Source organism: Phyllostomus discolor, chromosome 6 (assembly GCF_004126475.2).
Source record: "Phyllostomus discolor isolate MPI-MPIP mPhyDis1 chromosome 6, mPhyDis1.pri.v3, whole genome shotgun sequence".
NCBI classification, from domain to species: Eukaryota; Metazoa; Chordata; class Mammalia; order Chiroptera; family Phyllostomidae; genus Phyllostomus; species Phyllostomus discolor.
The window spans coordinates 161,480,721-161,493,828 of record NC_040908.2 but is presented as its reverse complement, the minus strand read 5'-3'; the positions used below and the strand labels follow the sequence as shown (position 1 = coordinate 161,493,828).

Below are 13,108 nucleotides of genomic sequence, written 5' to 3'. Positions count from 1 at the left end.
GCCGAAATAGCTCAGTTGGGAGAGCGTTAGACTGAAGATCTAAAGGTCCCTGGTTCGATCCCGGGTTTCGGCAAAGGTTTTAGGTGCCGCCGTCAACGTGCCTCCAAATTGGCACTACGTCCCTCTTCGTGACAAGGTCTCGGACATTTTCACCCGCTCGTGGACACCGGAGTAGCGGCCCGTTTTTTTCCTACCGATGGGAAGAGACTGGAAACCGAAAAGGGGTTTTTGTGGTTGCTTTTCAACTGCTCAGTGCGAAGTCAGCGTGCCTTCCCTGATCGGGGGTCTGGCTGACACTGCGCTCCCCGCACGCACCGCGCGCGCCGCCCACTTTCTTTTCAAATCTCCCCAGAACCTCCCTCCTTTTTCCCGGTTTTGGATTCAAAGCCCGCGGCACTGCCTGAACCGCCCCCGCGCCCCGGAGTGGGCGGGGCTTGGCGAGGCTAGTGCCCCGCCCCCTGCGCCCTCAGTCCTCCAAAGAAACCTAGGGTTTCCGACGGGTCCAGCCAGATTAACAAGGGCCTGGGACAACTTTTGGTGTGGATGGGGACAGGGTGCCCTTCCTCCCTCCCTCCCTCCCTCCTTCCTTTCTTCCTTCCTTCCTCCCTCCCTCCCTCCCTCCCTCCCTCCCTCCCTTCCTTCCTTCCTTCCTTCCTTCCTTCCTTCCTTCCTTCCTTCCTTCCTTCCTTCCTTCCTTTTCTTTCTTTTTTTCTTAGCAAAGCAATGCTAAGCAATTCTTCTTTCTCTCTTTTTTAAAAATTGCATTGCATTTATTGGGTAACAGTGGTAAACAAAACCATACAGGTTTCAGGTGCACAATTCCACACTTCATCTGTACACTCCTCTGTGTGTTCACCAGCCCAATTCCTCCTCACCTTTTAAGGCACGGTACCAATATTTTTTATTTTTTCCTGCCAGGTTCTACTCTGCACGCGGTCGAGTCGTTCCGCCGTAAGCACTTGCACATTCCTCCGCTAAAGCACCGACTGCCCCGGCTCTCAAAGCCTCGCTGCCCGCACACTTGCCCGCTCGGCCTACGGTGCGGGGAGCAGAAGGCCGGGGATGGCGCTGGTCACCAGCAGCAGCTGCCCGGCGCGGGTGGCGGCTAGGCTGCGTCCTCAAAGCTGCCTGGGGTGGAGTGAAAAGGAGGTGACGTTCCAGTTAGAGGGAACAGCACATGCAAAGGCCCAGAAGATTAAAAGAGCGTTTATGGGTGAGAAGTGGGGAGTGTGGGTTCAGCCGGAGAAGGATGGTGTGAGAGCGGGCAAGGTCTCTGTCCCTCTCTCTGTCCCTCTCTCTGTCCCTCTCTCTCTACCCCTCTGTCTCTCTGTCTCTCTGTCTCTCTCTCTGTCTCTCTCTCTCTCCCTCTCTGTCCCTCTCTCTGTCTCTGTCTCTGTCTCTGTCTCTCTCTCTCTCCCATCCTCCTCCCCCTTTTCGGTATAATTAAAGAAACGAGACCTAGCTTTAGCGGACTGTGTTAGCCGTTTTCCTTTAGAGCAGAGACTGAAATTCTGCCAATCCAACCGCTTTTCTGGGAAAAGCCCGGGCAGGGCGCCTCCGGGACTGACGCGCCGCAAGCGCGGGACTGTAGGAACTAGACAGACTGATTTATTCTGCAACCAACCGTCGGCCTGCCGGGTTCCCACTACTGCTGTAATTAAAGGATGGGGAACAGACACCTTCAGGACGTTCCTGGAGCACCCCCTCCACAGTCTCTGCCAACCTTTGCCCTACTGTCCGTGGCGGACACTCTCGTGGGTGTTCTCTCGCTCGGAGCCTGCGACCCCACCTTCCTACCCTTCTAGAGAATCTTCGGTACTCTGAAAAGGAAGAGATGACCAACCAGAATCTGAGGTACCAAACAAAGCAGCCCATCCCCCCAAACGAAGTCAGATTTCTCCCCTACCCTCAAAGAGTGACCCTGAGTACTGGGGGGAGCTGAGGCCGAGATAGTAGCTTCTGCTGGTGGGAGGAAGACGGTGCACATTGGGAAAGAGTGTATCCAAGGGACTGGAATGAAACAAGTGCTGGCATTCTGAAAACAAAAAAATTAGCTCCCACTAACTACAAATTAATAAGGAAACGTCGGGGTCCTGGAAGATTTTGAGGAAGTGGGTTTGCATATCCAAGAGAAGCACAGGCACAGGTTCCCCAAGACTAAACTGATGTCTCTGTGAGGTGAACGGACCATCCTTGCTTAGCGGGAGCCTTCCTGGGTTCTACCAGGCAACAGAAGAAAGCCTGCTGCTTGATCTCCCCATTAACAAGATGGGATGGGAATGGGGGCCGGGCGAGTCTGCTGCTCTCCTAGCTGAGGGGCTGTGGTATCCAGGGAGTCCTGGTTAGTGCGATGGGGCCTCCACAGGCCATGTAGGAGTCTCTTGCTCTTGGGCACACACCAGCCCACAGTTCCTGCCCCCTCTCCACAGTGCAGCTCCCTCAGCAGCATCCATCTCATACACTTGTAGGGATAAAAATAAAATAACATGTTGGAGCAGTGCTTAATAGAGTCTTAGCCTAAAAGCAAAGCTTCAGTACATTGTAGCTATTATTATTGAAGAGCTTTCTAGGCTGGAAACAAAACATAACGTGCTGAAATAGGTGAGAACCATTTCAGAGAAATGCATTGCAAATATGCCCAAGAGCGTAAGCCCATGTTCACGTGACCCGTGTTGGTTAGTATATGCTAAAGGGACAGCCATGGTCACTGATCCAGGGAGGAGTGGACTGGTTGGTGACCAGGGGTTTCTTTCTTGAACAGAGTGAATCACGGGGCTCTCCTGGCATTTCAGGGATAGAAACAGTAGAAGCCCTTCTGGCAAACAGCGGAATTTTCTTTTTCCTGAGGGAGTCCCCTGGAAAGGGGTCAAGTTCACTTTTGACAACCTCAAGAAGGGGAGTTCCTTTGCTCCATCTTGTGACTGAAGGAGAACAGACCAGGCCCGGGGAAGGAGAGGACTAGGGTGGAGAGCCCTGAGACCTCCTAGTTCTCTCCCCTTTCTTCTCAAGTTCACGCCCAACTCTAGCTGTGGTTTTCACCCTTCTGTGTAAAGTAAGAGAAAAAAAAAAAAGTAAAGTGTCTCTACCAAGAGTGTTTTGGGCTTTGGAGCTGGATAGCTCTGGTTTAACTTTGGAAAATTTGGAGCAAATTAGTTATTTTATTTAAAACTTATCACAAAACAACCTCACAGTGGGGGTGGGCGTGAGGATTGAATGCCTCCACATGGATCATGTGCTGGGCACACAGCAGGCATGTAGTAAGTGACTGGCTTTACTTTTATGAGAACCCTGGGGGGAGGTAGGGAAAGCATTAGGAAGACAATAAAATATAACCAGGGACAAGGCCCAAAGCAAACTTCTCACATGACAAGAACTGGTTTTCTCATTCACGGCTTTCAAAAAACCTCAGAGCTAAAAAGGGTACTATTTGCAAGGTGAAATCAGAAACTGAAAGGATGAAGTTTTTTTTTTTTTTTTTTAATTTTAAATCCCACGAACAATATAGAGCGTATCTTCAAGCTCGCCGAAATAGCTCAGTTGGGAGAGCGTTAGACTGAAGATCTAAAGGTCCCTGGTTCGATCCCGGGTTTCGGCAGGCCTTTTGCACACCTATCTTTGAGCGGGAGTGGAGGCCATTGCTTTCCTTATAGTATCTTAGCGGGCACACAACAATGCATCTACAGCAGTTTCAGCAATATGAGGAGACAAAGAGCTTGAACCTCTTAAAGAAGTCACAAATCGTGTAATGATCTGCCCCGATCCCCTAATCACTCCATCTAGACTGTTGGGTATTAGGCAGGATTCACAGCGCGGTGGCTAACACGGCTGGGTCACCAGGAGAAGGGGCTGGGTTTGGTCGCCGGGGCAGCCCAGTTCGCTGGGCTTGGAAGGTTTGTCCGCCCACGGCAGACCTGAACACAGTCTTTTAAAACGTTTTCCTCTCCGCAAAGACTCGCAAGTCAGGGTCCCACCAGAGCGTTGGGAACCTGGTGAAGGATGATTCCCAGCTGGAGAAGTTGATTTACAAACACTTGTCTTGGTCTGAAATGGTTTTTTTTTTGGAAGCTCCGTTTTCTCAGCGCGGTTTTAATAAAAAACGCGAGTATTCAGTGCCCAAAGCTGCACCGTCACAGCCCGGCGCGCTCCCGTCGTGACTCTGACGCTAGGTGTACCACGGCTTTGCGTCTGTGTGTGTTGGTGTTCTGAATAGAAACGTAATACACGCTGGTTTTAAGGGGAGAATACCCGAAGGCCGAGTAGCACACACGGAGCCTGGAAGAGAAAGGACCGAGGCTGGAAGAGATCATTGTGAAGCACTAGCCTCGCTTTTTCCCTTACAGCCACATCTGCGGAAGGTCTGGCTTGCAGTTTCCGGAAAGCGAGACCCACTGGCGCGTGGCATAAAACCATACCTGCTCAGTAAGAGTGGTCTTGGCACATACCCACGTTGGGGGAGGGAGAGGGGTGTGGGGAAATGTTTAAAAATTCTCCGCCCGCACAGGGACTCGAACCCTGGACCCTCAGATTAAAAGTCTGATGCTCTACCGACTGAGCTATCCGGGCTCACGCAAGAGCCTTCCCTGCAAAGGAATCCGCGTAAATAGACCAAGTGGCCTCATTCTGTTCCTACTGGGCTGAAATTCGGAGTCCTTCGGCTGATTCCCTGAAAAGTGAAAGTGCAAAACTAAGCTCGAGCAGACGTTTGGCGGAATAGAATATTTATTTCTACTTTTTTCCTATCACAGATAGACTCTGGAGAAAATAACTGCCTGCCTGCCTGCCTGCCTGCCTGCCCCGCCCCCGCGTCCTAAAGGAAACGGAATTCCCCTTTAAGAGGAATCCTCCAGGTTTAGGGCCTGTGGGCGGGCCTCCGGGGAGCAGCAGGATTTCCAGTCCTCACCTTGGTCTAACTCCCATCTTTGCAGAGCACTTAGAGCGTCTTGTGAGTGGAGCATTATTAATAATTGGTTAGGCTTCAGACCATCTATGGGACAGACATTCATTGAAAGCATGCTGCGTCCCAGGAGCAGAGTGAGCAAGCTTTCGGGGCTGCAAAGACCCGGTTCCGGTCCTCACTGGGGCGCAAAGACACCCAGAACAGAAGCGCCCAGTCCAAGGCTTTAGTGGTAGGACACCCGCCCTTGGGGATCCCGGGGGACCCCCGCCGACGCCAGAATTAAGGAGCCGCTAAGACTTCAGGTCTGGTGATGTCTGACTGGGCTGTGCCTGGTGGCTGCACCCCGAAGTCTTGGAAAAAGAATCCTGAGCCAACGGGAGAAAGCACGTGCGCTAGGGACTCGGAACATTTTTCTGAAGCCTTCATTGGAAAGGTTTTGATCAGACAAGCTACGGTCTGGAGTTCTATTTTTAGGAAGTCCCGTTACCCTGGGCAGCTCTGTCCCGCATATAATTAATGAGTTGACATTTGTCATTCATCCAGCTCCTTCTTCGCCGTGCCATTCCTTGAGGCGAGGGGTGAGGACTCTCGAAGGGAATCCCCTGGGGCGGAGCCTCACCACCTTTACAGCCCTCCTCGGATTTCAGCGGCACCACCCCGTGGGCGAACCGTGAGGCCTGCGTTCTTTTGTGGAGAAATGCACCGGGAACTACGAGCAGTGTTTAAAAGGTATCCGTATGGAAAGATATCCATGTTAAGCAAAAACAACACAAAGTGCTATGCCATGTATGTAATACTGATGAAAAGATTAGAGGTTGTGTATTTGAATCCTTCAATTATATATATTTGTATTTTTGGCGCTTGCATATACGTAAGAGATGTTTAAGGATAAAACACGAACCCACAAACATTTCAAGGAATGGTGATGAAGTGTGTGAGAAGGGGCTCTTGCCACTTTCTTTAGATCCATCTGTATTATTGGATTAAAAAAAACAAGCCTGTCTTCTTTTCCTAATAAAAATATATGTGGCACTTCCTAATAAAAAGAACAAAAAAAGATGTAGTCTGTAAATTATTCCACCCTCTGGGAACATTTAGGCACCCCTTCAGATCAAGCATTCCTGATCCCCGTTTCCTACAGATCCCAGCAGAGACATGTTAACAGCATGGATTTCCTTCCTAGGACGGGAATCCCTCCAAGAAATCCCTCCAGGCCTCAAGGTTTAGGAGGAGAATTGCTGGTACTGAAAAATTACAAATGAGGCCCTGGCTGGTGTAGCTCAGTGGATTGAGCGTGGACTGTGAACCAAAGTGCCGCAGGCCCGATTCCCAGTTAGGGTACATGCCTGGGTTGCAGGCCATGACCCCCAGCAACCGCGCAATGATCTTTTCTTTCTCTCTCTCTCTCTCTCCCCGCCCCCCCCCCCCCCGCTTCCCTCTCTAAAAATAAATAAATAAGTAAATAAATAAACAAAATCTTTAAAAAAAGAAAAAAATTACAAATGAACTAGGTACAGTTTTCGCAAATACAGACGTGGGTCTCTCAGAATCAGATGATTAAGTCCGGGCTCAACTGAGAACACTAACCCCTCCCCATCGCTCCCCCAGCCCCACCACCAAGAAAAAAGTCTCTCCTGCCCTGGGAGTTAGTGAGCCTTTGGCCTAACCCCAGCGTCGTAACAACGGTACTACAGTACTGCGGTCACAATGGCTGCTGAGCAGAAAGAAGGGAAGAGCATTCCTGTGAAGGTGAATGATTGTATCATCAAGTGGAATAAATTTGTCCTTGTTTTATTTTCCTTAGAGCACTTATTGCCATCCGAAATTCTATTTATTTGTTTGTTTATAAACCAAGCAAATCGGTTTACAAACCTCTTTCCTCCATCATTCTGTCATAAAAATGCTGCTGGGCAGTAACTTTGTTGGCTGGGACCTTGTCTTTTTAGCTGCTGTTGTTTTTTGTTTAGTTTTGCATTTTTTCTTTTTTATTGCTGCATTCCCACGACCCCAGGGTTTACAACAGTACTTGGCACAAAGCAGGATTTTAAGAAATAACTCGATTAATTTCAAAGAGTGAATGTTTTCCCTGCACAATGAGCTTCCCTCACAATGGAGAATAGTTTCAAGCAGGTGTTTTCTATTTTCCCAAACATTAATCCTTAAGATTGTTTGTTTGGCAAATAGACATGAACTGTCACGTGGAGAAAACCCCCAGGATTGTAGAAGACTGAAACGGTTCACCATGGTTAAACTTTTCAGGAGTTGTCCTTTCTCTTTTTCATTTTGGAGAAATATGGCATCTTTTTCCAGAGGTGGGGCTTGAACCTACAAGAGTAAAAGCCTACATGGATTTTAAGTCCAGGGCCTTAACCACTTGACCATCCTAGTACCCTCAGACTCCTCCCATTATTGACTGATAATCTGAACAGGACTAAGTTACTGAAAAGTTGCAGAACAATGTAAAAATTTTATTCCTGATGTAAAAAAATAGTATTGTAAGGGGAAAAAAATCTTAGTAACTTTCATCACATCCTGCTGATTTCTTCATCTCCAGGTCCCAGAGATGAAATTGATTGAGAAGACAAATTCGAGCAGTGGGATTCCTCACACCTTCATTCACCACTGAGCACCTAGGAAGGAACTGGAATGAGTGTCTTTCCTTTTCATGGTGGGAGAGTTGGATTAGAGAATTAAAATGAGTGAAGTATTTTGTTGATGTTTTACTTCTCTCACTCACTCCCCCATAGCAAAATAAAAGCGACTCTGGTGGGACTCGAACCCACAACCTTTGAATGCCTCCACCTATCTAGAAGTCCAATGCGCTATCCATTGCGCCACAGAGCCAAGCGTCCATAGAGTTTGTTGCGCTACTTACATCAAAGCGTGAGACGTGTTTACCGGGGGACATTCACCGCTGGTTAGGTCATGCTTTCCTTCTTCACGAAATCATGTCGTCTGTGTCGCCAAGGAAAAGCGTGGATTGGAGCTGTGCTTCAGAGTCTGAAATTATCTTGAGAGTTTCTCTTTCCGAAAGATCGCCCAGCATCAAATCTCAGCCTCATTCCGTCTGTCAAGTCGGACAGCAAAAGGCCTTTGTATGGAGCTATTCGACCTTGGCGAGCAAGCTTTCACGTGCGGTTCCATAGTGTAGCGGTTAGCACATCTGCTTTACACGCAGAAGGTCCTGGGTTCGATCCCCAGTGGAACCACAGCATCAGAGGGCATCCTTTTGATATCAGTAATCCTTTAGGATAAGCGTTACTTTTTGCCAGCCGGATCTTGGCGTTCTGCTCCAGGAAGCGGCAGACGCCCTGGTTTCGTCAGTGGCTCAGGGCTTTGTCTCCCCAAACCGTCTCCATTTGCCGGCGCGCTGCCGCAGATCAGCAGCCAAGGCTGCCCCCGTGTGTCAACTCTTGGGAGGTGCAGGCGGCCGGCCTTCTCGAGCCTCTAGGCCTGCGCCCTCGCGACTGCCCCTGGCTCATTGCCTGCAGGTGCCCCGACTGGTACCCTCCTCCTGCTCCCTTCTCAACTTTGTGTGATGCCACCCCTTAGCTGGATATCCCGACGGCTACCTCCCTCCTTTGATGATTAACTTCAAGTCCAGATAACTAAATTAAAAGTAGTTTTTAAAAAGATATATGTCTGTGGCAAAAAGTTCAAACAGCCCCACATGTTTTCCGTGATGCCTCCCTCTGTCTGACAAAGGTTTTTTTCTCCTTGACCGGGCGCTAGCCCAGCTCCTCTGAGCGCTCCTCTCAAGGACACCCATCGACCTTGGCCTGAAAAGCTTTGAACCATCAACATCGTTTCTAGCAGCCTCAAAGAGCGACCCTGAGAAGACCCTGGCTCCACTTTTAAATCAGCTTTGTTGGGTTGTAACTTGCGTACAATAAACTGCACCTAATTAAAGGGTACAATTTGAAGAGTTTTGACAAATACAGGGTCCAGCACAAATAATGCCCCCTTTTTATTACAAAATCATAAGCGTGTAATTTTGTAACACAACAATATCACCCTTAAGCACACCATAGGACATTTTAGGTGAAACGTTCAAAGTAGAACTATAAATTATTACGCCCGTATTATTATTACCCTACCAACCACACTCCAACAGACGTTATTTCTGCTGGACCCTGTATATATACACCTGTGAAGCCACCACCACACTTAGGATAAGGAACATCTCTATCGCCCCTAAAAGTTTCCTCGTGCTCCTGAGAATTGCAGAACTCTCAGCATATAATAACAACTCCGTGCAAACCTCTGCACCAAGAGACACCCAAGCTGTACCATGGACTCTGGCAGAAGGCAGCATGTCCTTGGGATGACCCTGGCCTCCCATGAGAATGCCTGCCCGGGAAAGCAGCAAGCTGCCTGGAGAATTTACTGTTTTTTTCCCCACAAACAATGAGGTAGTCCCTGATCTCCCTTTCTTAGAGCATTTACTAAAAAGGGCTTGCAATTGTGGACACATATCTCTTGCCACTCAGGACTGTCTTCCCTTTCAGACTTGAAAGACAACTCAAGCAACAATAACTCAACAGAACTCTGCAGAGCCCCTCTGTGCCCCCATACCCCCCACCCCAGGGTAGTGTTGGGACTGGAATTTTATGGATGCTTAAATATAGTTCCGTGGTGCTGACTACACTAGCATTTTTTAAATTAAATGGAAACAACCCGAACCTTCTTGGAATTTCCCAAAGAAGACCAGAATGGCAGAATCCCTCCTAAACTAGCCTGTTTGTGTATATAGATACATTTATTTGCTGATAAAAATATTGTGAAAATCTAAAAATAGGTTCACAGGGCATGACTTAGAGTCCATTTTTTAGCGTGTACCATTTTGATTTATCTACAACATGGTGATAATAAGCCCTATCTCACACTGAGGGTGCCTTTAAGGAGGAGGTGAGATTCTGTGTCTGTTTTGGAAACTGAAAGCAGCTGAGGAGTCTGAGTTTGCCAGTAGCTGCCTGGTCTCAGGAGCTCCAGGTGAGTGCTGCTTTCCTGCCAGAGGCCAGGTCCACCTGTGGGGGCCTGTCTTACCGTGATGCGTCTTGCTATTGACCCTGAAGCAAAGCCCTCTCCCAACACTTTGGTACAAAAGTGTGAAATGCCATCTCTCCTCTGGGGATATTTTTTTTCTTTTTTACTCAGGAATTCGAGCTAAGACATATGTCTAAAATAGAGTATTGTATCACATACCTGCTTATAAACATAAATAGTCTTTTGTATGCAGTTGTAAATGCAGTTATTTATACTATAAACATTACAGAAAGAAAATAAATTATAATCTTCAATTACAAATATGGTCATCTGGATATCAGGCCTGGGGGGGGGGGGTCCATGCAATGTGCAAGGTCTCAGCATTGCAGAAGAGTCGGCAGAATACTGGAGCTCTGCTTCGCTTATTTTTCACTTGCTTTTAGCAAACATTTATGGGGTAATTCTTATGTGCTATGCCAGCTGTTCTGATTTACCTGTTCTAAACCTATACTATCCACGTGAAATAACTATTACTGTCTGATTTTACAGATGAGGAGACTGAGGCACAGAAAGTTCAAGTAACTTGTTCAAGGTCATCTCACAGCTGGTAGAGCTGGGTCTTATCTTATTAAACCGAGATTTGTCTTATTCAAAGACCTGTGCTCTTCACTACAGCAATAAAACTTCTTCCCAGGGTGGGCCAGCCCTTCCCAGAAAACCCTGCCAAGAAAAGGGCTCAGGAGAGACCTTTGCAGGTGGGAGAAAGAAGCCTGCGCATGATGAGTGACAGGTGCAGCTGAGAGTGACTCCGCATGAGAGGACGTCGGCAGTGACTATGAAAGAAACAAAAAGCAGGGTCTGAAAAAGCAGACTTGGCTGTCTTTAGAGCTACCTCCACCAGGAGCCTGGGTCAACTACAGAGCGCTCCACATGAGGGGCAGAAATGGAGTTCTGCAGAGCATGAACTTAAACATGAACTCCTCTTGAAAAGAGGAGTCTGGGGGGTTCCTGTGGATGCTGCCTTTTTACAAAGAGTGGGAAGGGTACTTTGAAAGTATAGGATTGTGCACCTTACATTGAAACACACACACACACACACACACACACACACACTTAGTGAGGGGGAGGGGGAAATGGATAAAGAAACAAAATATGATGTATTTTTTGCAAGATCGAAATTAAGGAGCACAAGGATTTCTTTGAAAGCACCCCAAAGAGCACTATCCTTTGGAAACAAGCTTATCAAACACCAAGGACAGAGCCTGCGGACTGAGAGTTACCCTCACACGCCAGCCTCCCTCTGAGCCAATGCTGCCCCATTCTCTGCATTGAATGGAGGTCTCTCAGTTCAGTTTTCGCTTTCCCAATGTTGAAAAGCCTCTACACTGATTGAATGAGGGCACACGAGGGCACAGATAAGCTGGCCTTTAAAACACCTGACTCAAAGCCCCACAAATTCCATTCCTAGCCAAGAAGCAAAGCTGACCAGACTGCATATACTGGTTCTGGAATTTCTGTCTTTACAAAATTGTTTTTCCAGGCAGGTCTCCCTCCTGAGTGAGAGCTGGGGCTATCAGCACCTTCTCAACTCCCTGCGAAACACTCTGAGGTCAACATCCCACCGAGTAGGACACAGACAGCTTTTCAGTTTTGAAGGTCACACACACGACACTGACTTCAGCCTCCAAGAGGAAAATGAATCCTCTTAGGGTGCTCCAACTATAGCTTAGAAGATGTAGGTTCTGGGGAAATTCTGTGTTTAATGGAACGTCTACCTCAAGGCTAGTGATTCTGTGATCACCTTTCTTCAGATGGGAAAAGGCAACCTCAAGGAGTCACCTCATTCTGACTCTCCCACGTTGCCTTGTGGAGCCTGGCCATCTTCACAAGCCCAGTGAGGGAAGTAGCGAGAGAATGTGGTTGGGTATGAATGTGGAAGCTGAGTGGCAACTCAGCAGTTTCTGTGGGTCATTGAATGTCACTGATCCCTCCTCCTCCTCCTCTCTCTCTCCCTCTTCTCCCCTGTGCCTCATCTCACAGCTCATGGAGAGGAACCAGTGCACATCTGGGGCATGTCCTTTTCTCTAGACAATGCATATGACACAGTCCATTATCGCCTTGGCTTAGGAAGAAAGCGGTATGTTAAACCACAGCAAGGATGCAGTATTTCTCCGCACCAAAATCACCTTGGCTGCAGTCTGCCGAAAACTGAAACTTCAGTAGAAGGGTAGCAACGGTAAATTCAAAGCTCTGTGGCCACTGTCAGAGGCCCTACAGTGTAGATGTATGTGTGCAACTTCGGTTTCATGGGATGGATATATTGCCTCACACAGTTATTGTAGTCTGCATCACTGAGATCCACAGCTCGCTGAGAGGTAGCACAGTGAGAGCCCTTGGTGTCCATCCATTCAATTTCTTCAGAATCGTGTTAGTGGGCTCATGGGTAGCCAGAAATGCTTATCACTAAAATGCTTGATCTAGGGAACAAGGCAGGGAAGGGCAGTTTGAAAGCCATATATGTGCCCAGAATGCATTGACTTTTCTATGGACCTCAGCAGCAGCAGCAGAGCTGAAGAAATAACAAAAGCTGATTTTGAGCCCTGGCTGGCGTAGCTCAGTGGATTGAGTGTGGGCTGTGAACCAAAGTGTTGCAGGTTCGATTCCCAGTCAGGGCACATGCCTGGATTGCAGGCCATGGGCCCCAGCAATCGCACATGGATGTTTCTCTCTCTCTCTCTTTCTCCCTCCCTTCCCTCTCTAAAAATAAATAAATAAAATCTTTTTTAAAAAAGCTGATTTCACCCTGGCTGGCGTGGCTCAATGGGTCAAGTGCCAGCCTGCAAACCAAAAGGGTGCTTGTTCAATTCCTTGTCAGGCATATGCTTGGGTCGCAGGCCAGGTCCCCCCTGGTCAGGGTGCAGAGGAGAGGCAACCAATGGATGTTTCTTTCCTTCTTTTTTCCCCTGTCTTCCCCCCTCTCTAAAAATAGATAAATACAATCTTAAAAAACAAAAACTGATTTCAAAGGGAGGAATGAGCCCAGCTTGTGACTTTATGTCATGCAGATAAATGATATATATTGTAATCAGATGCAATTGCTTTCCCTTTCCCCCAAACTGTAGAATCAGGTGATGTTGTGTGTTTAGAGAGGGTCTGAGGAAGTCTCAAGGACACTGATGAGACAGGGGTTCCTGCCCCTAGGGATTAGGCTTCTGAGTACAGTGA

At 48.1% G+C, this 13,108-nt stretch overlaps 5 non-coding genes across 5 annotated transcripts; 3 read left to right on the top strand and 2 right to left on the bottom strand.

The window, feature by feature from the left end:
* Positions 1–73, top strand: TRNAF-GAA. Its single transcript has one exon. It is a non-coding gene; the product is annotated as a tRNA-Phe (tRNA).
* A 3,449-nt stretch (positions 74–3,522) lies between these two features.
* TRNAF-GAA lies at positions 3,523–3,595 on the top strand. Its single transcript has one exon. It is a non-coding gene; the product is annotated as a tRNA-Phe (tRNA).
* An 895-nt stretch (positions 3,596–4,490) lies between these two features.
* On the bottom strand, positions 4,491–4,563 carry TRNAK-UUU. The gene has a single exon. It is a non-coding gene; the product is annotated as a tRNA-Lys (tRNA).
* A 3,092-nt stretch (positions 4,564–7,655) lies between these two features.
* TRNAR-UCU lies at positions 7,656–7,741 on the bottom strand. The gene is given in 2 exon segments: positions 7,656–7,691; positions 7,705–7,741. It is a non-coding gene; the product is annotated as a tRNA-Arg (tRNA).
* Positions 7,742–8,033: 292 nt separating this feature from the next.
* Positions 8,034–8,106, top strand: TRNAV-UAC. The gene has a single exon. It is a non-coding gene; the product is annotated as a tRNA-Val (tRNA).
* The last annotated feature ends 5,002 nt before the right edge of the window (positions 8,107–13,108 follow it).